Source organism: Caretta caretta, chromosome 11 (assembly GCF_965140235.1).
Source record: "Caretta caretta isolate rCarCar2 chromosome 11, rCarCar1.hap1, whole genome shotgun sequence".
Classification (NCBI taxonomy): Eukaryota; Metazoa; Chordata; order Testudines; family Cheloniidae; genus Caretta; species Caretta caretta.
The window spans coordinates 73,211,139-73,238,843 of NC_134216.1; the positions used below are offsets into that span (position 1 = coordinate 73,211,139).

Genomic DNA, 27,705 nt, shown 5'->3' on the forward strand with positions numbered 1-27,705 from the left:
GCCTTTTTCCAGCTGAGATGAAGCAGACGGCTTATTTTAGAAACCGACATGGGGAAAAAATATGTTACCTTTGGATAGTGCTTTTATAACTACATTGTGGCAGGAAACAAAATATATTTTTCAGAAGAAGGAATTGTGTAAAGAGAATATACATGTATACTCCATACAATTGCTAACTTGAAGGCTTCATTGTACACCTTTATTTCTGTCCCTTTATGCATATGTGTTACAACACCATCTTTAATGACATAAGCATGTTGTTTTTCTCAAATAATGCCCTGGGGGAAATCCTGGCCCCATTGAAGTCAATGGGAGTTTTGCTACTGACTTCAATGAGCCAGGATTTCACTCTGTAAGTATGAAGGTAACACATCTGCATTTGGATTTGAAATGCTGCCTTAGAATCATAGGGAGGGACCTCAGGAGGTCATGTAGTCCAACCCCCTGCTCAAAGCAGGGCCAATCCCCAATTTTTGCCCCAGATCCCTAAATGGCCCTCTCAAGGATACACATACATACATACATACATACATACACACACACACACACATATATATACATAAAAATATTTATTTTAGGGCTGTCACAACACTGGGTTTAGCAGGCCAATGCTCAAGCCACTGAGTTATCCCCCCTTCCTTAACTGCAATTCTGGGGATGGCTGAGTTCACCCTGAAGCCCACTTAGCTGGGCTACAAACACACCAACAAATGTTCATTATTACTCTGCTTTACTTAACAGAGCTGCTTTGCTGGTGCCCTACACCTGACCTAGGTCATTTCCACCAGTGCAAAGCATGCATACTCACTTTGCACAGGAAAATGATGAATCTGGCACAATGTACAGCAAGTGAAGTGCAGTTTAATGCTATAATTACATACTTTTAAATTCTGTAGCAGTGATATTCGGACCTCAGTGCTTCCAGAGACAAATTAGCCATCAACATTACCCAAAAGAGCCACAATAGTGTGAACTCATCATTTTATTTACCTATTTAAACAGTATGAGAGGGAAATATTTAGTGTGTGTGTGTGTACACATACATACACACACACACATATATTTATTTTAGGACTGTCAAGCAATTAAAAAAATTAATCACGATTAATTGCACTATTAAACAATAATAGAATACCATTTATTTAAATATTTTTGGATGTTTTCTACATTTTCAAATACATTGATTTCAATTTCAACACAGAATACAAAGTGTTCAGTGCTCACTTTATATTTATTTTTGATTACAAATATTTGCACTGTAAAAAAACAAAGGAATAGTATATTTCAATTCACCTAATACAAGTACTGTAGTACAATCTCTTTATCATGAAAGTTGAACTTACAAATGTAGAATTATGTACAAAAAATCTGCATTCAAAAATAAAACAACGTAAAATTTTAGAGCCTGCAAGTCCACTCAGTCCTACTTGTTCAGAGAATTTTGTTTACATTTGCAGGAGAGAATGCTGCCCGTTTCTTTACAATGTGACCTGAAAGTGAGAACAGGTGTTCTCATGGCACTGTTATAGCCGGCGTTGCAAGGTATTTACGTGCCAGGTGCGCTAAAGATTCATATGTCCCTTCATGCTTCAACCACCATTCCAGGGGACATGCGTTCATGCTGAGGACTCGATAACATGTTCATTTTCATTATTTGAGTCAGACGCCACCAACAGAAGGTTGATTTTCCTTTTTGCTGGTTCAGGTTCTGTAGTTTCCGCATCAAAGTGTTGCTCTTTTAAGACTTCTGAAAGGAAGCTCCACACCTCATCCCTCTCAGATTTTGGAAGGCACTTCATATTCTTAAACCTTGGGTTGAGCACTGCAGCTGTCTTTAGAAATCTCATTCTGGTTCTTCTTTGCGTTTTGTGAAATCTGCAGTGAAAGTGTTCTTAAAATGAACATGTGCTGGGTCATCATCTGAGACGGCTATAACATGAACGATATGGCAGAATGCGGGTAAAACAGAGCAGGGGACATATAATTATCCCCCAAGGAATTCAGTCACAAATTTAATTAACACATTATTTTTTTAACGAGCATCATCAGCATGGAAGCATGTCCTCTGGAATGGTGGCTGAAGCATGAAGGGGCATACGAATGTTTAGCATATCTGTCACGTAAATGCCTTGCAATGCTGGCTACAAACATGCCATGCAAATGCCTGTTCTCAATTTCTGGTGACATGGTAAATAAGAAGGCGGCAGCATTATCTCCTGTAAATGTAATCAAACTTGTTTGTCTTACTGATTGGCTGAAGAAGAAGTAGGACTGAATGGACTTGTAGGCTCTGAAATTTTACATTGTTTTGTTTTTGAGTGCAGTTACGTAACAAAAGAAATCTACATTTATAAGTTTCACTTTCATGACAAAGAGATTGCACTACAGTACTTGTATGGGGGAACTGAAAAATACTATTTCTTTTGTTTGTCATTTTTATAGTGCAAATATTTGTAATAAAAATAATATACACTTAGATTTCAATTACAACACAGAATACAATATATATGAAAATGCAGAAAAACATCCAAAATATTTAATAAATTTCATTTGGTCTTCTATGGTTTAACAGTGCAATTAAAACTACGATTAATCGCGATTAATTTTTTTAATCATGATTAATTTTTGTTAGTTAATTGTGTGAGTTAACGGTGATTAATCAACAGCTCTAATATATATATATATATATGTGTGTGTGGGTGTGTATTATATCTTATGATCTTCCAAGAGAAGAAACAGCCTCTCAGCTAGTAATGGACATTAGCAACTGATCACGTTTAAACTACACCACCCTCTTCTTAGATCAGGAAAAAAATGCTACTCACTTGATGAAATCCCAGGTAGTCCTGAACTGTAGGCGAGACGTAGAAGACAGAACCGTCTGCCGTGACTGCAATGACAAATCCATTGAGTGCCTGAAAGAAAGAAGAGATCCAGTCCCATAGGGTGCACAACAATATTTTCTGTGTATGTGCATAGGTCCATGACATGGGGGAACACTACAGGACTGTGTGTGAACTTGTTACCTGGGATCCTAGAAATCCATTTGCCACAGAAAAACATGGAATTTCCATTTTTACAGAGAATCATTAGTTTTTACATTTTATGAAAAAATAAAAACATATATAGTAGAACCCAGATTATTCAAGCCTCCATTATCCAGCTCTCTGTATTAACTGAACCCCCAGCCGCCCGGGGCTGACAGCCATGGGGCAAAACAGATCGAGGGGCATGACGGGGGATTTTAAAGAAAGGTGAGTCTTTGGGCTCTGATTCAGCAAAGCACTAATTTAAGCATCTCATTAAGTTTTGTTGATTTCAATGGGTGTTAAATACAGGTTTAAGTGCTCTGCTGAATCAGTGCCTATTTTAGAGATCGGCAACTGAATTGCAGTGAACAATTTACTTGACAAAAACCCCTTTTTTGGATCATTCCTGAACTAATGATTTACCACTGTCAGAAAGCATGATGGGGGTGGTCGGGCCTTGCAGTTGGAGTCAGGGATCAAAGCCAGAATTAGGAGGCTAGAGCGGGGCTGGAATGAGGCCGGAGTGAGAAGTAGGATGGAGCAGGACAAGGAACAGGGCTAGAGCAAGGCTTGCGGAGGCTGTTGCCACTGTTAAACAAGGAAGCGTTCCAAGCCCTAGAGTGATGTTGAGCAAACTAAGCTGCTGTGAGGCTTCTATACTCACCCTGAGAGTCACCAGGCCAGTTCCTGGCTTGTGGATTGGCTGGAACCCAGCACAGCATGACTCATCAGTGCATGTGTCTTAATCAGGCTCTAGGTCAGGGATGACTCATCATTTTACAGTCACAGTCAGTGCTCTGAGTACTCCGTCCGCACTGGGTGGCTGGTCAGATAGGTTGCTGTTAGGTTATTGTTTCTGCACACTCACCCAGGTAATCCCCACCCCACAAATGACCAGCCAAACACTGCCACCATCAATACTTGTGGAAATAGAACTGTGGTCCTTGTGCACGTGACTGTGTGCCTGAATCATACAGAGTCTGAGTCTGCTACAACTCTGTGCTGAAGAGCCTGGCTTTTTAGCTCCAGCTGAAGCGAATCAGACATTTAGCTCCAGAGGCCCCTGATTTAATCCCTGCTGCTATCCAAGATGGTGGCTATCCCCAAATGTATGCATATGGGTATTTGTATATAAATAAACATTAATAAAGCTTTCCATTGGCCACTGTGGTTTAACATAAGGACTGTGGGAGCAGGGAGGGTGGATGCTGGGTACCTCTGAGGCTGAAATAACCATTATAGGAGACAGTATTCCCTGCCCTGTGCCCTCTTGCCTCTGAGGCCTCCGATCTATGTGGGACCCCTACCCTTACATCTGTGGTATCTGCAGTTGCTTTCTCCCTCTTATTAGAAATGTGCAAATTCTTTGACACAACTTGAAGACAACAATAGCATGGTTCCCACCTGTCTCATACTTGGGACCACAGTTCGTTCACATCTGATTTCACCCTGGTTCCAGCCAGATGGTGCTAATGTTCTAAATGTCCTTCAACTTATCCTAACACAGCACTCACCCAGGTGAAAATTGCACTGGCAAATAGACTGCACTCTTACCTACCTCTCCAAGGGCAGATGATAAAGCTTCTAACATGGACCTAATCTGTACAAATACTCACTGCTTCTGTTAATTGTATTCGTATCACCTGCTAACTTCACCTTTAGCTCTGTACTCGGCAATTAAATACAAGAAATATACTAAAAAGGAAAAATTAAATTGATGGCTCCTCAATGGCAAAGCAAAAATCCCCCACATTAGAGGAATGGTTCCAAAAAATATGGAAGATCGTGGTTATGGTAAAAATAATATTCATTCATCGAGTACACCCACCAAAATAGACAGAGATACTGATATTTGGTTGCCATTTATACAATGCTCAGATATATTGCAAACTCATCTGTGAAAAACCTCCACCAATTGCATTGGATTGTCTTTTTGCAAAATTGATTACTATAATAGACCTGCTGTAGTTTGTTAATGAGCAAAGAGTGAATTGTTTTGCAGTTTAAGAAAATTCCTAGAAACAAAGGGTGAAATCCTGGCTCTAATGAAATCAATGGCAAATCTCTCATTGACTTCGACAGAGCCAGGATTTTGCCCCCCATAGTGATGGAAAGAAGTCAGTCCTCTAATGTGGTATTACCATGTCCTGTAGAGACACTGGGCAATGTCATTGCATTGTGTGTCTCTTCCTCAAAAAGTGATATGTTCATTTTTGTCATTGTTACTATTGCATTCATGGAACCTGCCTGGCAATGATTTGTAAAATGGCTTATACTTTCTAAATAGACAGCTATTAAAAATATCAAGTCTTGGTCACCAGCACCCTGCATTTTCTTCTCAAATCCTTCACTCCTAACTCAGGTAAAGTCCCAGTTAAGTCAGCAGGAGTTGTGTGTGACTGTAGGAATTGCTCTGGTTCTACTTGTAATATATTTTACCCAAGTAACGTACAGGCCACCTGCAACTTGAGTAGTGAGAAATATTTCAGCCTTGTTTTGTAATCTCCAAGAGGAGCAGCATGCAGAATACTCTATGTCTGGCAAAAGAATGCAGGATTCCTGGTTGGTCTAAAGAAAATAATTACCTTATTTGTATGGAAAGAAAAGAGGAAGAAAAATCCATAATACCCTGAGAGAAAGTTATTTCTGGTAAATTGTGATCAATTAATGACTGCTTTGTTCTGGTGTTAAAAAATGCCAGCACGTACAAGAAAAAAAAATACAGCTTCAAGTCACACAAAAGGATTGCTTTCGCTATAAACAATGTGCTTTTAGCTTCTTGATGCTATTATTTAAACATTTGCACTTTGCAAGGGTGCCAAGAAAAATCAGACCTCCTTCAGTCAACTTAATTCAATGGTGGTGTCAACTTAACAGCTCATGTTACTGACTGTTTGGAGTACTGTCTTTAGTTTGTTCTGCTTCTGGTTCTTTTTGTGCACTCTCCACAGTGAAGCAACAGTCAGATTTTCCAGGTTATAGAAACTTTATGGGAGCTAGTTTTAATCTTAAATGATTTGATCTGTGTTCCAAAGGACTTTTGCTCTCAGAGTTGCTATATTAAGAGGTTTCAGAGGAACAGCCGTGTTAGTCTGTATTCGCAAAAAGAAAAGGAGTACTTGTGGCACCTTAGAGACTAACCAATTTATTTGAGCATGAGCTTTCGTGAGCTACAGCTCACTTCATCAGATGTATACCATGGAAACTGCAGCAGACTTTATATACACACAGAGAATATGAAACAATACCTCCTCCCACCCCACTGTCCTGCTGGTAATAGCTTATCTAAAGTGATCAACAGGTGGGCCATTTCCAGCACAAAGCCAGGTTTTCTCACCCTGAAACTGTGCGAATTTGATCCTGTGCCTATTGAAGTGAACTGTAAAACTCCCATTGATTAGAATGCTGCAGGACATTTTTTACTGGTGACCCCTTTGACATAGCAAATCTCTGAGTGCAACCCCCCCTTATAAATTAAAAACACTTTTTAATATATTTAACACCATTATAAAAGCTGGAAGCAAAGCGGGGTTTGGGGTGGAGGTTGACAGCTTGTGATCCCCCCATGTAATAACCTCACGATGCCCTGAAGGTCCTGACCCCCAGTTTGAGAACCCCTAGTCTATATGATCCATTATGTCTTCCACTTTTTGTCTCCCTCTCCCCCCGCCCAGTGCCCCAACTTTGCAGGATATAATGTTAAGCATGTTCTACATGCTGACACAACTTCTACTGCCCCGAGGAATTTTTCTGAAATGAGGCCCCTGATGATAAGCAGCTGTTTATTAATTATTATTATTCGTATTACCATTTCCCCAAGATGATCCCTGCCCCAAAGAACTTACAATCTAAGTAAATTCAGACTGTAATGCAGACTGTGTAATAACATTTAAATTACTATCATAGCTAAGGTATACTTTTAGAAAGCTTATTCATTGATCAGCTCTACATGAAATACAGTGAGCACTGTACACTTTGTATTCTGTGTTGAAATTGAAATAAATATATTTGAAAATGTAGAACTGATCATGAAACAATGATGGCTAATGGTTTTCAGACTGATTATACTTGTGACAGACCAGACCAGTAGGGTACAGGAGTCTCGTCGAAGGCAAATATACTGGCCACTAGAGGAATAGTTTTCTGTTCCCTGAGTGACTAGAGCAGGGGCTGCCCTAGAGCAATCAGGAACCTGCTAGAACCAGTTAAGACAGGCATGCTAATTAAGACACCTGGAGCCAATTAAGAATATACTAGAATCAATTATGACAGGCAGACTAATCAGGACACCTGGTTTAAAAAGGACCTCCCATCAGTTAGTGGACGGCATGCAAGGAGTGAGAAGGTGTGCTGCTGGAGGACTGAGGAGTACAAGTGTGATCAGGCTTCAGGAGAAAGATCCTGTGGTGAGGATTCAGAGTAGCAGCCGTGTTAGTCTGTATTCGCAAAAAGAAAAGGAGTACTTGTGGCACCTTAGAGACTAACCAATTTATTTGAGCATGAGCTTTCGTGAGCTACAGCTCACTTCATCAGAGCTGTAGCTCACGAAAGCTCATGCTCAAATAAATTGGTTAGTCTCTAAGGTGCCACAAGTCCTCCTTTTCTTTTTGTGGTGAGGATAAAGAAGGTGCTGGGGGGAGGCCAAGGGGAAGTAGCCCAGGGAGTTGTAGCTGTAGCGGTCATGCAGCTGATACAGGAGATGTAGACAGCTGCTATCCACAGGGCTCTGGGCTGGAACCCGCTGTAGAGGGCTGGCCCGGCTTCCCCCCAACTCCTGATCGGACACAGGAGGACAACACCAGAAGGGAAGGTCTAATTTGGAAAGGGATCTGGCCTGTCCCTGACCCATTAGGTGGGACAACCGAGACTGTGGAGATTATTCTCCGTTTCCCCCATGCTGGCCAGTGATGAAGTTAGCTGAGTGAATGGCAGGTTTGAGCCTCTAGCAGAAACAGCCAAACTGAGGGCTGCCGTGAACCTCTCAGGTGAGCAAATCCATCAAAAAGCGCAGGACCCACCAAGGCAGAGGAGGAACTTTGTCACACACTGGATGAGTTAGCATAGGCAGGGGATACTGAATTCTTCTTGGGGTTCATATGCAGTTCAGGGAGTGGATTTTCAAAGTTCTTACGAGAAGAACTGGATTCCAAATGCCTCAAGTAGAAACTGGTCACAAAAAGTGAAATAGAAAATCAAAGCACAGATTTAAGAAATGAAAGATCACAGGAGAGCAGAGATATTAACAGAGGGGCAAGAAATAAGAAAATCATCCTGTGGGTTAGGTTTGAATATGACAGCAGAGAGCACTGTAGGAGCAATACTGAAGGTCCTGAGCTACTTAAATTTTAAATTCCTCCGGCATGAGCACTCACAGCCTCACACTGCCTGGCCCAGCTCTGGGATTCCTCCTCCTCCTGGCGTGCATGCTGATGCTGTAACAACTCAGCTAAGGGGTGATGGAACAGGTTGGGGGGCCAAGGGGTCATGGCCCCATCACTTTTTCCTGCCTTAAGGATGAATGACAGGTGCGGAACAGGGGGTGGAGAGGAGCGAGAGGTGGACCTTGGGGGAAGAGGCAGAGTGGGGCCTTCAGGCGGAGGGCAAGTGGGACTCACTTCTAGGAAGCTTCCAGCGGCGGCACTCCAAAGGCCGACACACCTCCATCCTGCATTTCTTGCCCCCTGCATGGCTAGCCTTTTTTGAGGAGGCTTGGCTTCCCCAAGTCTCTCATATGTGCCATTCACATTTGTGACCCAGAACTGACAGGGCCAGACTGGAGCTACGAGTATCACAGTGGCTGTTCCGGCGAATTGTGAGTAGTACTTGTGGCAGAAGGGGAATGGGAAGAAAGGTGTAGCAGAAGTGTTCTGTCCAGGGAGGAGGAGCCCATCGCCTGTGAGTCCTCCCCTATTGCTCTGCTGGAACAATAGAGGGGCAGGTTCCAGGTCTGACAAGTGGCAAAGAGGTCCCACCGAGGGATGCCCCAGTTCTCAAAGAGATACTGTAGCATGGTGGCATCATGCAGTTCTCACTCGTGATTGAAGTAGAGAGTCTTGCTGAATGCATCAGCCAGGGAATTCTAGGTGCCTGGGAGATACATGGCTTGAAGTGTTACGTGGTTTTTATGCACCAGTTCCAAAGGCAAAGAGACTCAAAAACAGAGGGAGGGTGACTTGGTGTCGCCCTGCTGGTTGATGTACAACATAGCCATGAAGTTGTCAGAGAGCAGTTAAACATGGAAGGACTGAATGAGTGGGGGAAAGGCCTGACATGCTAAATGGACTGCTCAGAGCTCTAGCATGGTTATGTTCATCCTGGCCTCCCATGGCATCCACACTCCCCGGGTCATGTGGCGGGTCCAGGTGGGCTCCCCAACCCATGAGGGAGGCATCTATTGTGATAGTGACCTGTGGTGTGGGAGGGACAAGGGGGATGTCGGTCATGACCTTGGAAGGATCTGCCCACCACGTGAGGGAGGCTAGCCCGGTCTGGGGAATTCTGGTCTGCATATGGTCTGTGCTGGGTCTATAGACAGAGGAGCCACATCTGGAGGCAATGCATATGGAGACTTGAGTGTGGTGTCACATAGAAGCAGGTAGACATATGGCCAAGGAGAGAGAGACAGTGGCGGACCATGGTGTAGGGTCTTCGATGCAGGACGTCAGTGTTGTGAAGTGGTCTGCTGGAAGGAAAGCTCTCACCACGATGGAGTCGAGACACTTTATTGGCACGTGTATCATCTGTATAGCTTTCAATACTGATTTTTCTTCATTGATGCTAATAGTGTGTGAAGGACGAGGATCGCAGAGGTTACTTCCTGGCGCGATAGCAGCAGGAGGAGCCAGTTGTTAAGGTAGGGGTATACTGAATGGCCAAAATGGCACATTTGGGCTGCTATCACAGAGAAGACCTCTTTGAACACTTGTTGAGATGTCAATATACCAAACAGAAGGACCCAAAACTGGTAGTGTTGGTGTTCTTCCTGAAAATGGAAAAACTTGCAGTGGGCAGGATGAACATCTACATCGAAGTAAGTGTGCCTTTCAATATGAAGCACAAACCAGGCTCCCTGGGGGATGGAGGGAATAATCGATGCCAGTGTTACCATATGGAATTTGGACTTTCTGGTAAAGGTGTCTAGCATCCGAAGACCTAGAATGGGGTGGCGCTCTCCGCCCTTTTTTGGGATGAGGAAGTAGAGTGAGAAGGTGGCTCTTCTCTTGTATTGAGGTGGGACAGGTTCTATGGCCCCCTGGAAGAGCAGAGTGTCCACTGTTGACTCTGCTTCCCCAACTGTCCACTTGTTGGGGAAGTCCAGGGTGGGGTGTTGATGAGGTGAGAACCAGTATCTGTGGAGTATCTGTGGTGGATGATCTCCAGTACCCAACTCTCCATGGCAATTTCTCCCCAATTGTGGACGAATAGGGAAGATGCTCCCAAAGATGATACAGGGCACCATAGGTGTCATCGGGGAAGGTTCATGGGTCTCAACCTGCATGTCAAAACTGAGGTTTTGGCTGCTGCTGGGAAAGAGTCGAAGAGGTGATTGTGGTGGAGGTGGGCAAGTACAGCCATTTTGAACCATTCTGCATACATGGTACCTCCTGTTGGCATTGGTAGTAGTCCAGGTAGGGAGAGTGTGGTCAAGGATGGAATGGTTGTCTCTGCTGCCTGCGTCTTGGGGCTGGGGCGTACATACGAAGGAACCATAGTGTAGCCCTGGAGTCCTTCAGCAAATAAAGGGATTTGTCCATCTTCTCATGGAACAACTTGTTCTCATTAAAGGGCAGGTCCTTGACTGTATTTTGGACATGCCTGGGGAAGCCAGACGATTGTAGCCATGAGTCTCAGCACATAATGACCAGAGTGGCTAGAGAACAAGAGGACATATTGTCTGCATCCCCACCAGCCTGGAGGACCAACCTGGCCACCATTCACCCCTCCTCTACCAGCGCCTAGAATTGCTGCTGTTGATCCGGTGGCAGGTTGTCCTTGAACTCTACTAGCCTACTGTAATTATTAAAGTCATGCTTGGCTCGCAGAGCCTGGTAGTTTTCAATCCAGAACTGTAGTCTCACTGAGGAATATACTTTTCTGCCTAGCAGGTCCATCCTCTGTGCCACCCTGTCTGGAGGAGTAGACTTCTGTGGGTGCTGGCGTACCTGCTCTGCTGCCACGTGAATAACAAGAGAGCTGGGAGTGGGTGTGTGAAGAGAAAATCTGCCTGTTTCGCAGGCATGAAATACCACCTCTTCACCCTCTTTGGTGTGGGGGCACAGGAGGCAGGAGTGCACCATACTGCCCGCACCAGTTGAAGAATGGATAGAGCCACCTAAGTGAGCTCCTGGGGTTGAAGAAAGTCCAGGAGCTGCTGTTGTGGGTCCTGGACTTCTTCTAATAGAAGCCCCAAGTCTGCTGCTACCCTCTGGAGCAAGTCCTGGTACTGGCGATGGTCATCGAGCAGAGAGCGTGGGAGAGGAATGAGCGCTTTGGCCTGCAATGATGAAGCAGCAGTGGGACCGGCGGAGTCAGTGGTACTGGTTCGATGTCTGCCCTTTCCCCATAGGCCAATGGAGCCCTTGGGGAAATGGGAGATCATCAATAAGATGCCTGCGATGGTGCCTGGTGTCCATGGTAGGGATCATAAGGTGTCCAGAATGCCCAAAAAGAAGGGTCCCTAGGATGTGGTGGGCCCTGCAAATAGTGGTACCAGGCCTCCGCTGCTGGATCATATGCTGGGGTATAAGGTTGCCCAAGGAGTTTGCAGCATGAGTGCCGGAACAGTGGGGGCCAAGGGACCAGGGCCCTCCCACTTTTTGAAAGTGGGCAGGCCTGGTCCATCAACTTTTCACCATGGGCTGGCCCCCTTACCACTCTTTCTCCCCTGAGGCCCTGCTCCCAATCAATATAAACATTTTTTTGCAAGATGTAATGGCATTAATAGTTATAAGCCAGAGCGCATTTTCAGTATTACCTGCTCAAGTGTTGAAAAACCATGTGTCAGGACCCCCAAAATCAGGAGATTTTAAAATCATGATTTTTAAGCCAAAGAATACTTTTGAAGTTCATTCCATTTGCCTTCTGTTTTGTTGCTTTCTAAAGTCCATTTGGGTCACATTTTCAAGCTTTTCTTTGGAACCATTAAGCTAGAAACATCTTTTAAAACAATGAAAGCTGAGAGTCCCACCTAATCACTTGACTCCAGGAGCTGGGACTTTAAGAAAGTCTCCAAATATTGTGAAATATGATAAAATTGGGACAGTTGGCAATTCCTCCCAACACAGGATTTCAGAGGGGATATAACTTCTAGATGCTCTCCTTTTGGAATGAAAAATGTCCAGATTTTAAACATTCAGGAGTATATTTGCATATTAATGATCCTCCTTTTCTCTTTAAATTCTTTCTACAATAGCTACTAAAACATCTTTTCCCCAGGTAGAGATCAGCAGAAGGTGAAGTCTGTAGAGGTTTATGGCTAAGAGTTAAATAAGAGCTTCAAGTTAGGCTCCTACACCCAGATTTAGGTTCTAAAGCCCAGATTTGTAAAGCATCAATTTGGGTCCTAAAGCCCAGATTTTTAGAGATTTTTGGCATCACTTTGCTCAGTGTTGCAAGGCCTAAGCGACATAGGAGCCTAAGTCTCCTTGACAGGCTAAGCCAAAGCTTACACCTCTAACTTCACTCGAAGTCCCATTCATCACAAACAATTATGGGAGTTCTATTGGTGAGCTGTGACTGGTCAGATACAAAAAGAAAAGGAGTACTTGTGGCACCTTAGAGACTAACCAATTTATTTGAGCATGAGCTTTCGTGAGCTACAGCTCACTTCATCAGATGTTTACCGTGGAAACTGCAGCAGACTTTAACTTATAGGATTGTGTGCGCCCTCTGATTGGATGAGTGTACATTCAGGCTGACGTCAGAGTCCAAACCTATGACAGTCAGCACTGAAACCATGACCCTTTGCCACCTCAGGAGCAGGACTAAGTCCTTTAGTTTGAAGCAGTTGCAGACTCAATCTCTGGGAATCAGCTACTAGGATCCAGAATCAGGAAAGAATACAAATTGTACAGTGCTCACTTTATATTTATTTTGATTACAAATATTTGCACTGTAAAAAACAAAAGAAATAGTATATTTCAATTCACCTAATACAAGTACTGTAGTGCAATCTCTATCATGAAAGTTGAACTTACAAATGTAGAATTATGAACAAAAAAAACTGCATTCAAAAATAAAACAAAGTCCCTCAGTCCTACTTCAGCCAATTGCTCAGACAAACAAGTTTGGTTATAATTTGCAGGAGATAATACTGCCCACTTCTTGTTTATGTCACCTGAAAGAGAGAACAGGCATTCACATGGCACTGTTGTAGCTGGTGTTGCAAGATATTTATGTGCCAGATGTGCTAAAGATTCATGTCCTTTCATGCTTCAACCACCATTCCAAAAGACATGCGTCCATGCTGATGTTAGCATATCTGGCATGTAAATACCTTGCAGCACCAGCTAAAAAAGTGCCATGCGAATGCCTGTTCTCACTTTCAGGTGACATTGTAAATAAGAAGCAGTTAGCAGTATCTCCCATAAATGTAAACAAGCTTGTCTGTCTTAGCGATTGCCTGAACAAGTAGTAAGACTGAGTGGACTTGTAGGCTCTAAAGTTTTACATTGTTTTTGTAACATAAAACAAAACAATCTACATTTGTAAGTTACACTTTCATGATAAAAAGATTGCAGTACAGTACTTGTATGAGGTGAATTGAAAAATACTATTTCTTTTGTTTTTTACAGTGCAAATATTTGTAATAAAATATAAAGTGAGCAGTGTACACTTTGTATTCTGTGTTGTACTAGAAATCAACATATTTGAAAATGTAGAAAAAACATTCCAAAATATTTAAAAATTTCAATTGGTATTCTATTGTTTAACAGTGCAATTAATCGTTTTTTAATCGCAGTTAATTTTTCAGTTAATCACATGAGTTAACTGTGATTAATTGACAGCCCTAGTTATTATCCAGATATACTTATATATAGTAGTCTCTGTCATCCAAGGCGCTCCAAGCACTTTAAAGACTAATTAAGAGTGTCTTCACTACAGAGTTAACTCAGGTGATTGACACCCGGGTTGGCCTGGGCAAGGTGAGAGCAACCATTGTGCAAAGTCACACTGGCATTCCTGCATCCTCCCTGGTGCTGCACTTCCCTGTGTGTGTCACTAAGGCTTCCCTTGGGTTTTTGGTATGCAGTAACTGAGCTGCTCTGGGATTCTTTCCCAGTGAATTCTGGGAGAACTTGTCTGTCCATCTGGGGACACAAGAGGAATTGTGGAAAAGGCATTGGAGGACTACCAGCACTGAGCGACTTAGCCTACGTCCTCACTGCCAAGTATGCAAGCTGCCCCCAACCTCTAGCCTACAGGCCAGCAAGCTTGGGTGTAAAGCACCACCCCACTTGGTTGAGAGGGCTTTGTGTGTGGACAGGATGGGGGCAGGGGCAACACCTGGGTAAGAGCTCAAGTTAGCCCTGTGGCGAAGACGGACCCAAAAATCTCACAGCACTCAGAAACAACACTTGCATTAGACTCCCATCAGAGGCAGCTTACATGGAGGCACAGGGAGGGGAGTGGGCTGCCCATGCCCACACAGCTAATCAGTAGTGCAGGATTCAAAGTCGTGACTTGGCTATGGTGCATTCATCCATTGCACACCATCAATTGAAGTGCAGGATATTTCTGGGCTTCAAAGTGCCCTTTGCACTCTGGGCGCAGAGGGCTAGGATATAATACAGTACCTGGAGCAGCATGTCCCCTTCGGAGAACATTTCCCCATTGATCTGCAGATTAATCTGTCCATTCCCTCCAAGCACCCCAAGCTGATCTCCTCGTTGGCAGCTATTGCTCTGCACAGTGGCTGTGAGGAAGAGGGTGAGAGAGGACAGTGATATCAGCCAACAGTGAAGGCATCTCCACTCTTTTCCTTATTTTTCACATCTGGGGGCCTCACTTTCTTTCAGCTGCATCATGCTGCCTGCTTCAGGTGCTTCCAACCTGACTAATCCTGGTCAGAAAACACCTGGTGGAGCTGAAACACAAAACCTGGAGCTGAAAGGAGAGCTGGTGCAGAGAGGCTTTGGGCTCCGCCTGCCTCAGGGGCTTCACAGATAGCTAGCAATCCCCTGCCCAAGACATAAAGACCCCTCTCTGCTCCTTCTCATGTTCAAGCATCTTTTACCACCTGAGTTCCAGCCAGGATCTGAAGCAGAAGAGCTAAAACATGACAAGACAAATGGGAGTTAGACAGTAAACTCTCATTGACTTTAATTGGACCTTACAGAGCTTCCAGAAAGTTCCAGTGAGAGGGGCAGTAGGACAGCTGTTTCAGCCTGGCTTCTATGGAGTTATGGTGGTGATTCTAATGGCTTTTAGTCCACTACAGGTCAGTGACTGTAGGAACCTTTAGACATCAGGTTTGTGGAGAAAGGCCTAGATGGGATGGGCTCACTGGGGTGAGAAAAATGTTGGCAGGATGGGCTAGGAATGTGGAACCATGGCACCATCTTCAGAAGGCATTTAGGTCACATCTTTTGTAGTACCTTATTACTGAAGAGTGTAAAATAAAGTAGACTGGTTCCTAGAGACTCTAAGCTGTGATGGACACCACAAAGATGACTTTAGATGACCATTTATATTATGGTAGTGCCAAGTGGTCCTATTGTGCTAGGCTCTGTACACCCAGTCCTTGCCCCAAAGAGCTTCCAATTTAAATATAAGATGAGAGAAAACAGGTGGATTCAATGCACGCTAGCAATGAGATGATTAGGAACATAAGCCATGGCCACAGTACACCAGCTGCCTAACTCTGAAGCGATACCTACAGAATACAGAGATGTTGCACTGAGTGACTCAAAAGGAGTTTGTTTGCTTTTTAAAGCACAAAACTAGGAGCTAGGAGACCTGGGTTCAATTCCCAGCTCTGCCACAGACTTCCCATGTGGCCATGAGCAAATCATTTAGTTCTTCTGTGATTTAGCATTCTCACCTGTAAAATGGGTGTAGTATTTACCTAGCTAACAGGGTTGGATGTGTGGCTGAATTAACCAATGCGTGCAAAGCATCCTGGGAGCCACTGTGGCCTGCAGTGACAACACTGGTATTGCAACTGCTCCTGAGTACATCAGAGGAGTCAAAGCACAAGCATCAAGCTCATCTCTGATACACTTAGAGCTCCCATAGGACTGAAGGCTCAACCAGCATGTCCTGGATCAAAGGAAACAGCGGGCTGATAAGTGACACAGTCTCTAGGAGTGGATGTTCATATCTGTCCAATGGGGGAAAATCTGCATCTAAAATTAATTGGGTCTTATAAGTATAAATGGTATGTATCAATACCTGCAGCTCTACAAGTGCCTTTCATCCCAACATGCTTTACAAGCTGTGCTGGGATTACTTCACCTGCTACTGAAGTAATAAGAGTAGTATTTCATACCTACCATCTACTGAATAGCAGCCAGTCCAGAGGTGGAACGTGTCAGCTCTTTAATGGTGCACAACACCAGTACATTACAGTTTGGGCCGAAAAGGGAAGAGTATCCTTTTCGGCCCAAAGAGTATTCAGTGTGTGTTTGAGAGACAGACAGTGGTCGGAGTGCGGTGGGAGAGAATTTTAAGTTTGTTGAATGTAGGTGCCAGAACTGGACCCTGAGCAAAGCAATCTTTTCAAATAGTGACAATAGATCTTTAATGACCATCAGTGAGTTATATCCTTGGGATTTGCTTTTAGATCCCATCTAATGCAGGGCGCCTCTGTAACCCACACACCTCCTGGGTGTGATGCTCTGTCCCCTCTAGTGGTACTGAGACTACTTAGACATTAAAAAGAGTCTGCTACAGCCTTAGCTAACAGCCATGTGGCTTTTAGCTTATGCAATAGAGGCTCATGTACAAAGGTACCAGGTTCAATCCTGCCTGCCGCCGACTGGGGTCTATCAGTGTTACACCTCCACCAAACACTGTACCATTTACTAGATCACTGGTGCCATTCCTAAGCTTTCCTCATAAGTTTCCCAGGCTCAACCTTTGGTACTGTGAGTGAGAGCTCGGTAGGGAGCCATATTTGCCCAAGACCAACAAGCACATTCTATTGGTTCCATCTTCCTGTGCCCCACGCTCTCTCTTTACTACCGCCTGACACTGCTGTTTTCCTTGGTACACCCATCTCCACCACCATGCATTGCATTGGCAGGCTTGCTTTCTGCACTAGGAAATACCATGGTCCCTGGAAGCTGGCATCCCCGGTTCCTTTGTTTGGAGTTGCACTTTCACTGCAAAGACAGGATCTTTGATCTCCCATTATTTTGCGAGAGGTTCCCACCTTTGAGCATTGCTAGCTGGCATCATTGTGGCTGGCTGCATTGCATAATTAAATGATACCACCCAACAAAGGTACTTTTGTGGCTTGGGGGAGGATTTGGATCATTGTTCATTTCATTCGCCCATCATTGCTAGTTCTCATTAATTACAGGCCCTCAAGGTAGACTGTGGTGAACTTTGTTATTTCTGTGTGAGCTCTTTCCACATGGGAAGAGATAAAAGAAACAGTGGTTTCAAGTTCGCACAGATTGGCATGGTGACTGCGTTGCCACCTAGATATTTTTCATGGACTGCTCTAGCTGTGCTTAAGCCTACTTCACTGAACTTCATATCACACTGAAAAACTTGCCCTAGTCTGGGTCAATCACAGCTCCAGAATGAACTGCTTTTCAAACATGGGCAAGAATCTTACCCAGAGGTCAAACATTGCCCAATGACTATTGAATACCATGAAAAAAAAAGGCAAGAGAGGTTGACCTAGTGCATTATGGGTCTAATTCTTAGCATCCACCAGGGCCGAAACTGCCCTGGACATAAGTTAGAGCAAGAGCCGCACAGTGCCATGTGCTACTGACCTGCCCTGTCTTAGCCTGCCTACCTCCTGCACTGGAGTTTGTGAGGTGGCAGTGTAAGGCTGCTTATGGCAGTCCTACACGGTGCCCAGGCCAGAGAAATTCTCTTCCAGACCTCGCAGCATCTCCACAGTCCTTAGCTGCCGGGTGTGGATCTGAATCTCTCGCTGTGTTTAAATACCTTCGTGGAGCTCTGTTTAGGTACGGAACCTAAGAACAGGAGAAAGATCTTTATTGTCTGGCTCACCACACTCAGTCCCAGCTTAGCAACAACTTTTGTGAGTCTCACTGCTCCAGGTGCAAAGAGCAACTAGGGACAACGGGAACCTGCTCATGTGATGAAAACACAACCACGATCCTCCCTGACTTCACAGGGAGTTTGCATGCATAAGGTGCCAGGATTAGGCACTCAAAGGGTATATGAGAAGAGGCACAAGCTATCCACTGCCCCCCACCCCCCTTGAATGATCCTGCCCCAGGGAAGCCTTTCCTAATAAGACTGGAGAGGAATTTCTTCGTGGGGGGTGGTTCTAGTTTGCTTTGCTCTCTGAAGTTGAATCTCTCCAGGGCATCTCACAGTGGATGCCTGCCTGTGTCCGCTCCAAGCATAAATACACTTATTGTTCAAGAAAGGAAGCCTTGTTCCTGAAGGTATCACACTAGCGCTGCTGGGGGCTAGCTCCTACTGGGCATTGCCAATATGCTGCAGAAACTCTCACCTTTGGTCAGTAGCTAAACTCCAGCCCAGCTCAGCAGGGATCATACATTCTTCCCACCTAGTAAGTGGTCAGCAGCCTGGGCACCATGGGGCTCATCTCCAGGTGTTATAAACTAACTACTACACATAGTGGACTAAGCAGAGGCACCAACAATTGTTCCTGGACACTGAGCTACTGCTCTGAGCTCCAGAGAAAATGCCCCCCAGATCAGCACGGAGCAAAGTAATGCACATTGGAAAACAATCCCAACAATACATATAAAATGATGGGGTCTGAATTAGCTGTTACCACTCAAGAAAGAGACCTGGGAGTTATTGTGGATAGTTCTCCAAAATCATCCACTCAGTATGCAGCGGCAGTCAAAAACACAAACAGAATGTTGGGAATCATTAAGAAAGGGATAGATAATAAGACAGAAAATACCATGTTGCCTCTATCCATGGTATGCCCACATCTTGAATATTGCGTGCAGATGTGGTCGCCCCATCTCAAAAAATATACATTGGAATTGGAAAAGGTACAGAAAAGGGCAACAAAAATGATTAGGGGTATGGAACAGCTTCCATATGAGGAGCGATTAATAAGACTGGGACTTTTCAGCTTGGAAAAGAGACAACTAAGGGGGGATATGATACAGGTCTATAAAATCATGAGGGGTGTGGAGAAAGTAAATAAGGAAGTGTTATTTACTCTCTAACACAAAAATGAGGGATCATCAAATGAAATTAATAGGCTGCAGGTTTAAAAACATACAAAAGTAAGTATTTCTTCACAAAACGCAGAGTCAACCTGTGGAATTCCTTGCCAGAGGATGTTGTGAAGGTCCAGATTATAACAGGGTTAAAAAAGAACTAGATAAGTCTATCAATGGTGATTAGCCAGGCTTGGCAGAGATGCAAAATGATGCTCTGAAGTGACCCTAGCCTGTGTTTGCCAGAAGCTGGGAATAGGCGACAGGGGATGGTGATCACTTGATGATCACCTGTTCTGTTCATTCCCCTGAAGCATCACGTCTGGAAGACAGGATACTGAACTAATGGACCTTTGGTCTGACCCAGTATGGCTATTCTTATGTTCTTATGACTGGGTGTCCTGGCAGGCCAGTGTGTGTGAGAAGCCTGCCATCCTGCTGCCTTGTAGATAAACAGAGAACTTCACTCATCAGGGTTCTGAAGCCAGTGCCTTTCATCAGTGCTAAATCCACACCACAAAGCTCATGCAAGGGTTTCATGCAAATCACTGACAATTATGCAAATTGTCTCATGGACTAATTGGCATAGAATGACACACACTGAGCTGTGCAGAACTTGGCAGCCATGTCCTTGCCCATCTCCAAACTAGGATCATGCAGCTGCCTGGGTGAATAAAAGGCAGAGCATTCTGAGTGTATTGCATAGAACTAGCGTTGATCTCTGCCACAGAAACAAAAGTGCCATTTCCTGACTGCCTGCCAGTGCTCTCTTGCTTTGCATTCGAGGCAGTTGGATTAGAAGGTAACAGTATATACTTGCAGCAGGCGCCAGTAGATTACAGGGCACATGACTAAAACAAAAGATGGACGTCTAAGTTTAATACAAAACTGAGCTAGAAAAGAAATGATGATCTCGCGGTGGGAGCACAAAAGAAGATTATGAAAGTCAGAGCATTTTCAAACCAGATCACTGCAATTCCACTGCTGCCCAGATTGCCCCTAAGAATACAGTGTGCGAAGGAACAGAAGGCAAAGCATGTTCTGTGGATTTCTTCACTGACACTTTAATACCCACTAAAAAGCAGAGATTTCAGGTGCCTGCATTTCTGGGTCCTTTGCTGCAGAAGAGGAAGAGACACGTGTGCTTGGCAGAAGAAAGAAGGCTGGAGAATTTTGCTGGAGAAGCTCCGGTGGTCCTCAGAATGCTACCTGGATTTCTGACCTGAGAATAGAGCAGCAGATTTGATTTGTTTCCCATCCTGCTTGCTTTAAAAGCTATGGATCTTCTCGGTTTTTCCCCGTGTTTGAGCAATCTCTCAGCACAACTCTGAGGAACCAGCTTCTTCCCTTTCCTGACTTTCCTCCAGCTGTAGTCACAAGTAAAGGTCATAGTAGTTTTGAGGGGATGGGAGGGAAGGCCCTTAAGATCACATGATTTATAGGACCATAGTCCCCAATCAAAAATCAAAACCCCAGTGTGGTAGGTGCTGTACAGACAAGTGCATGTCTACATGTCCAAGATGTTGCACCAGACGGGTGGAGAGGAGGTGGTTTGCTAGGATGAGGTTAAAAGAACAGAGTTGCGCAGAAAAGCAGAAGTCACTTGCCTAACCAATGCCAGACTGTAGAGACTTGGAGGCAAATCTGACTTCCCGCTGCCTTCCCCTGAGCTGCTATGGTTGTTGTGTCCCCCAGAACAGTCAGAGCACTCCAGCCACACCCCCCACCCACACTGGGAAGTGTGAAGGAGTGGGAGAGGGCAGTCACCACGAGTCCCTGAAGACCTGGCATGGCCCTTCTTTTCAGGGCCTGTCTTGGGATTCCTGGAGGTTTGGGAACCCTCCAGTATTTTCTCCCAGCTCGTTTGCAGACTGGCCATCCGAGGGAGTCACTGCCTGGTGAAACTGACAGCAGGTGGCTGAGTGAATGTGGGCCTCCAGACCTATCCTTCACTAGGGCTGTTACATGTTGTCACTTTACCCTGAGGTCTCCCACTGACTTCCCCAAAGGCTGAGCCAACCCTTCCCAGAGGTGAACCTGGCTGGAGTCAGAGGCTGGCTCAGTCCTGTGGTAGATCTGGGAGAGGTGGGCTTACAAACAGCACAGCCGTGGCAAGGGAAAGCAGCCGGTTAAATACAGACAGCAAGACAGGCTGGTGCAGTAAAGGAGAAAAGACAGAAAGGGCAGGAGGGAGGAGTCAGCATGTCTCTACTTGTTACTTGTCCCTGACCGCCACCAAAACCACTGTCCCATGGCCCTTTCCACCTCCCCACTATAGGGAGGCCTAGTTTTTCCCTTTTGAAAAATCTGGTTGCCCATGCACAGCCTGTCTTGCATAAACAAGCCACAGCATCTGAGTCACTGCAAACCCTCAGAGGTCAGATGTCCATTGGTCAGCAGCAGCAGCAGCACTTGGCTGACCAGACCTGCCTCTAAGTCAGTACATCCTAAACTCTTGGAAGAAGTGACCCTCAGAAGAAACGTAACAGTGAGACTGGCCAACATGGGCCCCCCCAAGCTCAGAACTCTTTGCTTGCATGCATTTGGCTTGGCTTTCTTATTCTGTGCCACGCTGTCATTCAGCATATGGTTCATAGAATATCAGGGTTGGAAGGGACCTCAGGAGTCATCTAGTCCAACCCCCTGCTCAAAGCAGGACCGATCCCTGACTAAATCATCCCAGCCAGGGCTTTGTCAAGCCTGACCTTAAAAACTTCTAGGGAAGGAGATTCCACCACCTCCCTAGGTAACACATTCCAGTGTTTCACCACCCTCCTAGTGAAAAAGTTTTTCCTAATATCCAACCTAAATCTCCCCCACTGCAACTTGAGACCATTATTCCTTGTTCTGTCATCTGCTACCACTGAGAACAGTCTAGATCCATCCTCTTTGGAACCCCCTTTCAGGTAGTTGAAAGCAGCTATCAAATCCCCCCTCATTCTTCTCTTCCGCAGACTAAACAATCCCAGTTCCCTCAGCCTCTCCTCATAAGTCATGTGTTCCAGTCCCCTAATCATTTTTGTTGCCCTCCGCTGGACATTTTCCAATTTTTCCATATCCTTCTTGCAGTGTGGGGCCCAAAACTGGACACAGTACTCCAGATGAGGCCTCACCAATGTCGAATAGAGGGGAACGATCATGTCCCTCGATCTGCTGGCAATGCCCCTACTTATACATCCCAAAATGCCATTGGCCTTCTTGGCAACAAGGGCACACTGTTGACTCATATCCAGCTTCTTGTCCACTGTAACCCCTAGGTCCTTTTCTGCAGAACTGCTGCCGAGCCATTCGATCCCTAGTCTGTAGCGGTGCATGGGATTCTTCTGTCCTAAATGCAGGACTCTGCACTTGTCCTTGTTGAACCTCATCAGATTTCTTTTGGCTCAATCCTCTAATTTGTCTAGGGCCCTCTGTATCCTATCCCTACCCTCCAGCATATCTACCTCTCCTCCCAGTTTAGTGTCATCTGCAAACTTGCTGAGGGTGCAATCCACACCATCCTCCAGATCATTTATGAAGATATTGAACAAAACCGGCCCCAGGACTGACCCTTGCGGCACTCCACTTGATACCGGCTGTCAACTAGACATGGAGCCATTGATCACTACCAGTTGAGCCCGACAATCTAGCCAACTTTCTATCCACCTTATAGTCCATTCATCCAGCCCATACTTCCTTAACTTGCTGGCAGGAATACTGTGGGAGACAGTGTCAAAAGCTTTGCTAAAGTCAAGGAACAACACATCCACCACTTTCCCCTCATCCACAGAGCCAGTTATCTTGTCATAGAAGGCAATTAGATTAGTCAGGCATGACTTGCTCTTGGTGAATCCATGCTGACTGTTCCTGATCACTTTCCTCTCCTCTAAGTGCTTCAGAATTGATTCCTTGAGGACCTGCTACATGATTTTTCCAGGAACTGAGGTGAGGCTGACTGGCCTGTAGTTCCCAGGATCCTCCGCCTTCCCTTTTTTAAAGATGGGCACTACATTAGCCTTTTTCCAGTCGTCTGGGACTTCCCCCGATCGCCATGAGTTTTCACAGATAATGGCCAATGGCTCTGCAATCACATCCACCAACTCCTTTAGCACTCTCGGATGCAGCGCATCCGGCCCCATGGACTTGTGCACGTCCAGCTTTTCTAAATAGTCCCGAACAACTTCTTTCTCCACAGAGGGCTGGTCACCTCCTCCCCAAGCTGTGCTGCCCAGTTCAGTAGTCTGGGAGCTGACCTTGTTTATGAAGACAGAGGCAAAAAATGCATTGAGTACATTCACTTTTTCCACATCCTCTGTCATAAGTTGCCTCCCTCATTCAGTAAGGGGCCCACACTTTCCTTGACTTTCTTCTTGTTGCTAACATACCTGAAGAAACCCTTCTTGTTACTCTTAACATCTCTTGCTAGCTGCAACTCCAGGTGTGATTTGGCCTTCCTGATTTCACTCCTGCATCCCCAAGCAATATTTTTATAATCTTCCACTTCTTGTAAGCTTCTTTTTTGTGTTTAACATCAACAAGGATTTCATTTGTTGAGCCAAGCTGGTCGCCTGCCATATTTACTATTCTTTCTACACATCGGGATGGTTTGTCCCTGTAACCTCAATAAAGATTCTTTAAAATACAGCCAGCTCTCCTGGACTCCTTTCCCCCTCATGTTATTCTCCCAGAGGATCCTCCCCATCAGTTCCCAGAGGGAGTCAAAGTCTCCTTTTCTGAAGTCCAGGGTCTGTATTCTGCTGCTCTCCTTTCTTCCCTGTGTCAGGATCCTGAACTTGACCATCTCATGGTCACTGCCTCCCAGGTTCCCATCCACTTTAGCTTCCCCTACTAATTCTTCCCGGTTTGTGAACAGCAGGTCAAGAAGAGCTCTGCCCCTAGTTGGTTCCTCCAGCACTTGCACCAGGAAATTGTCCCCTACAATTTCCAAACACTTCCTGGATTGTCTGTACTCCGCTGTATTGCTCTCCCAGTGGATATCAGGGTAACTGAAGTCTCCCATAAGAGCCAGGGCCTGCGATCTAGTAACTTCCATTAGTTGCCGGAAGAAAGCCTCATCCACCTTATCCCCCTGGTCCGGTGGTCTATAGCAGACTTCCATCACGACATCACCCTTGTTGCTCACACTTCTAAACCTAATCCAGAGACACTCAGGTTTTTCTGCAGTTTCATACTTAAGGGAGCAGTATGACTGCTCAGAGCTCACATACAATGCAACTCCCCCACCTTTTCTGCCCTGCCTGTCCTTCCTGAACAGTTTATATCCATCCATGACAATACTCCAGTCATGTGAGTTATCCCACCAAGTCTCTGTTATTCAAATCACATCATAATTCCTTGACTGTGCCAGGACTTCCAGTTCTCCCTGCTTGTTTCCCAGGCTTCTTGCATTTGTGTATAAGCACTTGAGATAACTCGCTTATTGTCCTTCTTTCTCAGTATGAGGCAGGAGCCCTGCCCTCTCATGTGCTTCTGCTTCCTCCCGGTATCCCACTTACCTCAGGGCTTTGGTCTCCTTCCCCCAGTGAACCTAATTTAAAGCCCTCCTCACTAGGTTAGCCAGCCTGTTTGCGAAGATGCTCTTCCCTCTCTTCGTTAGGTGGAGCCCGTCTCTGCCTAGCACTCCTCCTTCTTGGAACACCATCCCATGGTCAAAGAATCCAAAGCCTTCTCTCCGACACCACCTGCGTAGCCATTCATTGACTTCCATGATTCAATGGTCTCTGCCCAGGCCTTTTCCTTCCACAGGGAGGATGGACGAGAAGATCACTTGGTTGTGATGAGCAAGGATCAAACAGCAGTGCAGAGCTGTTATGGAATTAGTGCTGGATAGTGAAAGAAAATAAGAGACCTAAGTCTCTCCAAGTGGAATTTGCAGAAAGTTCATCTGTGACACAAAACGCTGGTGATGGGAAGAAATTCCCGAAGGCCTGCTATTTTGGGAACTCCCAGATGCTTCATGCAAGTTGAAATAACAAGAGTCCATTACAGAGCTGCACTGTTTTCATTCAGTGACTGTCTGGTTAACAACCTGGGGGCTTTATGTTGTACATAGCCAACTGCAGACTGCCTCTTAGGGTTACTAGCATTGCCTTTGCTAGTAGAAGCCAAATCTCCAAGGTGGTTACGGCACCGTCAGCTTTAATAACTGACCTAGTTAAAAGGAAAAATCAGCATCTCAAGTTTCAGGGTAATCCATTTCACATTTAAGTACCCCAGCTCCTATGCAGCAGTCAGAGAATCCTTTGATTGATTGACAAGTACAGCTCCAGCAAATCCAGACTCTAAGTCTCAGCAAAGTCTTAGCTCTTAATTCCCAGATCAAGAGAGTTTCCTCAGTTCCCCTTTACAGTCTTGGCCTGTCTGTGTTTTGAATCTTGCAGTTCCAAAATTCCTCACATGCCAGGACCAAGGAGACCTACTGTCCTGCCCTCCTTCCCAGCCCCAACCCCACTCAGGCTGATGTTTTACTCCTATGAATGCAAACAAAGATTGGGCTGGGTCATGTCTGCTGTGAGTCTGAAGGAGTTCTCCCACCACTGGTCTCATTCCAGTGCAGTTCCATGGGTATTAGCAACAGTACAAGCATTAGTTAGATGGGCCACCTGTTGGTCTCGACCTTCTCTGAGCAGAATCAGGTGACATGGGGGTAACAAGGCAGGCGGCTGGTCTACGCTCACATGGCCAAGATTGCCAGGCCAATGATGGGAGAATTCCTGACAGGCCTCATTGTAGACACAGCCTCTGTGAGTCTCACTGGCAGCTCAAGGTGGATATTCACAAGCTCTCAGCATTTGCCTAACTCTGCTCCCACTGAGGTCAATGGAAGCAAGCTCAAGTCAAGGCTGAATTGCTTCTGAAAACCCCACTCCACCCTCTTCTTTCAGGTCTTTCTTCTGAGCATTTACTCTGATTCCCAGCTGCACCCCAAACACTTCCCAACTCACTTGTGTTGCACAAATGGACAGATAATGTTCACGGGCAACTAAGAGTGCCCCCTTCTGGGATAACAAAGTCCCATCGGACAAGCTGTCCAGACACTGTCTCAGGCAGTCTCCTCTTCCAGCTCCAGGTCTGAAGGCAGCAGTGCAGAAGTAAGGGTGGCAATCCCACACCATGCCATCCTTCTGCGCTGCTGTTGGAAGCAGCTCTGCCTTCAGAGCTGGGCTCCCAGCCAGCAGCCGCTGTTCTCCAGAGGCAGAACTAAGGGTGGCAGGATCACAACCCCCGCTTACAGTAACCTTGCAACCCTGCTCACATACTCCTTTTTGGATCAGGACCCCTTAAAATTACAATTCCATGAAATTTCAAATTTAAATAGCTGAAATCATGAAATCTATGATTTTTTAAATCTTGTGACTGAAATTTACCAAAATGGACTGTGAATTTGGTAGGGTCCTACTTACACCTGATGGCTTAGGAAGGGTATTTTGATACTTATTTTACTATAGTAAATAAAAATATTAATCCTAATCAACTTTATATATTTTATGCCCAAGTGCCAAACTGGTGAAGAAAGCCCTTTAAATAGGATGCTGAAGTAACCCTGTATCAATGCAAAATGTACATCATTCATCACTGACACAGTGACCTCTAGTTCCCTGGGGAGGATCGCCTTTGAATGGAGTTCCCCACGGCAACTCTGCTAAAATCCAATCCTGTGCCTGCCTTGGGGCCTCATGCCCCCGTGGTAAGAAAATCCTGTCTACATGAGGTGGCTGAACTTGCTTTGAGCTGGTCAGGACACAGAAGACGGCCACTGAAGCCACACTTCCTAAGGATGCGGGGCACAGTGCAAAGCTACCTCAGCATGGAGACTGAATTCCTGTCAGAATGGCCTGCCCTTGAACATCTGGGGTCAAAGGTTAACTTTGAAGACCTGCACAATTCAGCTCCCTGAGCCATGTGCCACTGGTGACTGAAACAGAGCAGTGTGCCCAAAGGTGGCAGCCAAAATAAGGCTTATGAACAAGAGAGTCCTTGTGCCTCCAAACGGTTCAGAGCAATGACTCTGCATGTGCCCTTTCAGACAAGTCGGGACACCTGATAATCAAGGGAGCTGCATCCCCAGGCAGAACATCTAACCCACTTTCCATTAGCACAGAGACCTCCAGCACAATGGCTGCTTTTGAAGAGTTATGTCCCAAGCAGCTGCTTTGCACCAAAGAATGTTTGTTGCAAGGATTATTTCTTCACTTAGAAATGGCCAATCACAGACTGCACATGAAAGAATGTGCTAGGATTTATAAAAGGTTCTGTCATTTTCCCTCAGGGCAGGATGGAACAATACACCCACTGTATTCTGTACAATGCACATGAGATTT

The 27,705-nt window shown here is 45.2% G+C and overlaps 1 pseudogene; it reads right to left on the reverse strand.

Annotated features, from left to right (window-relative positions):
* Positions 1–27,705, reverse strand: part of LOC125645028 (uncharacterized) — a 170,605-nt pseudogene that overhangs the window by 27,242 nt on the left and 115,658 nt on the right.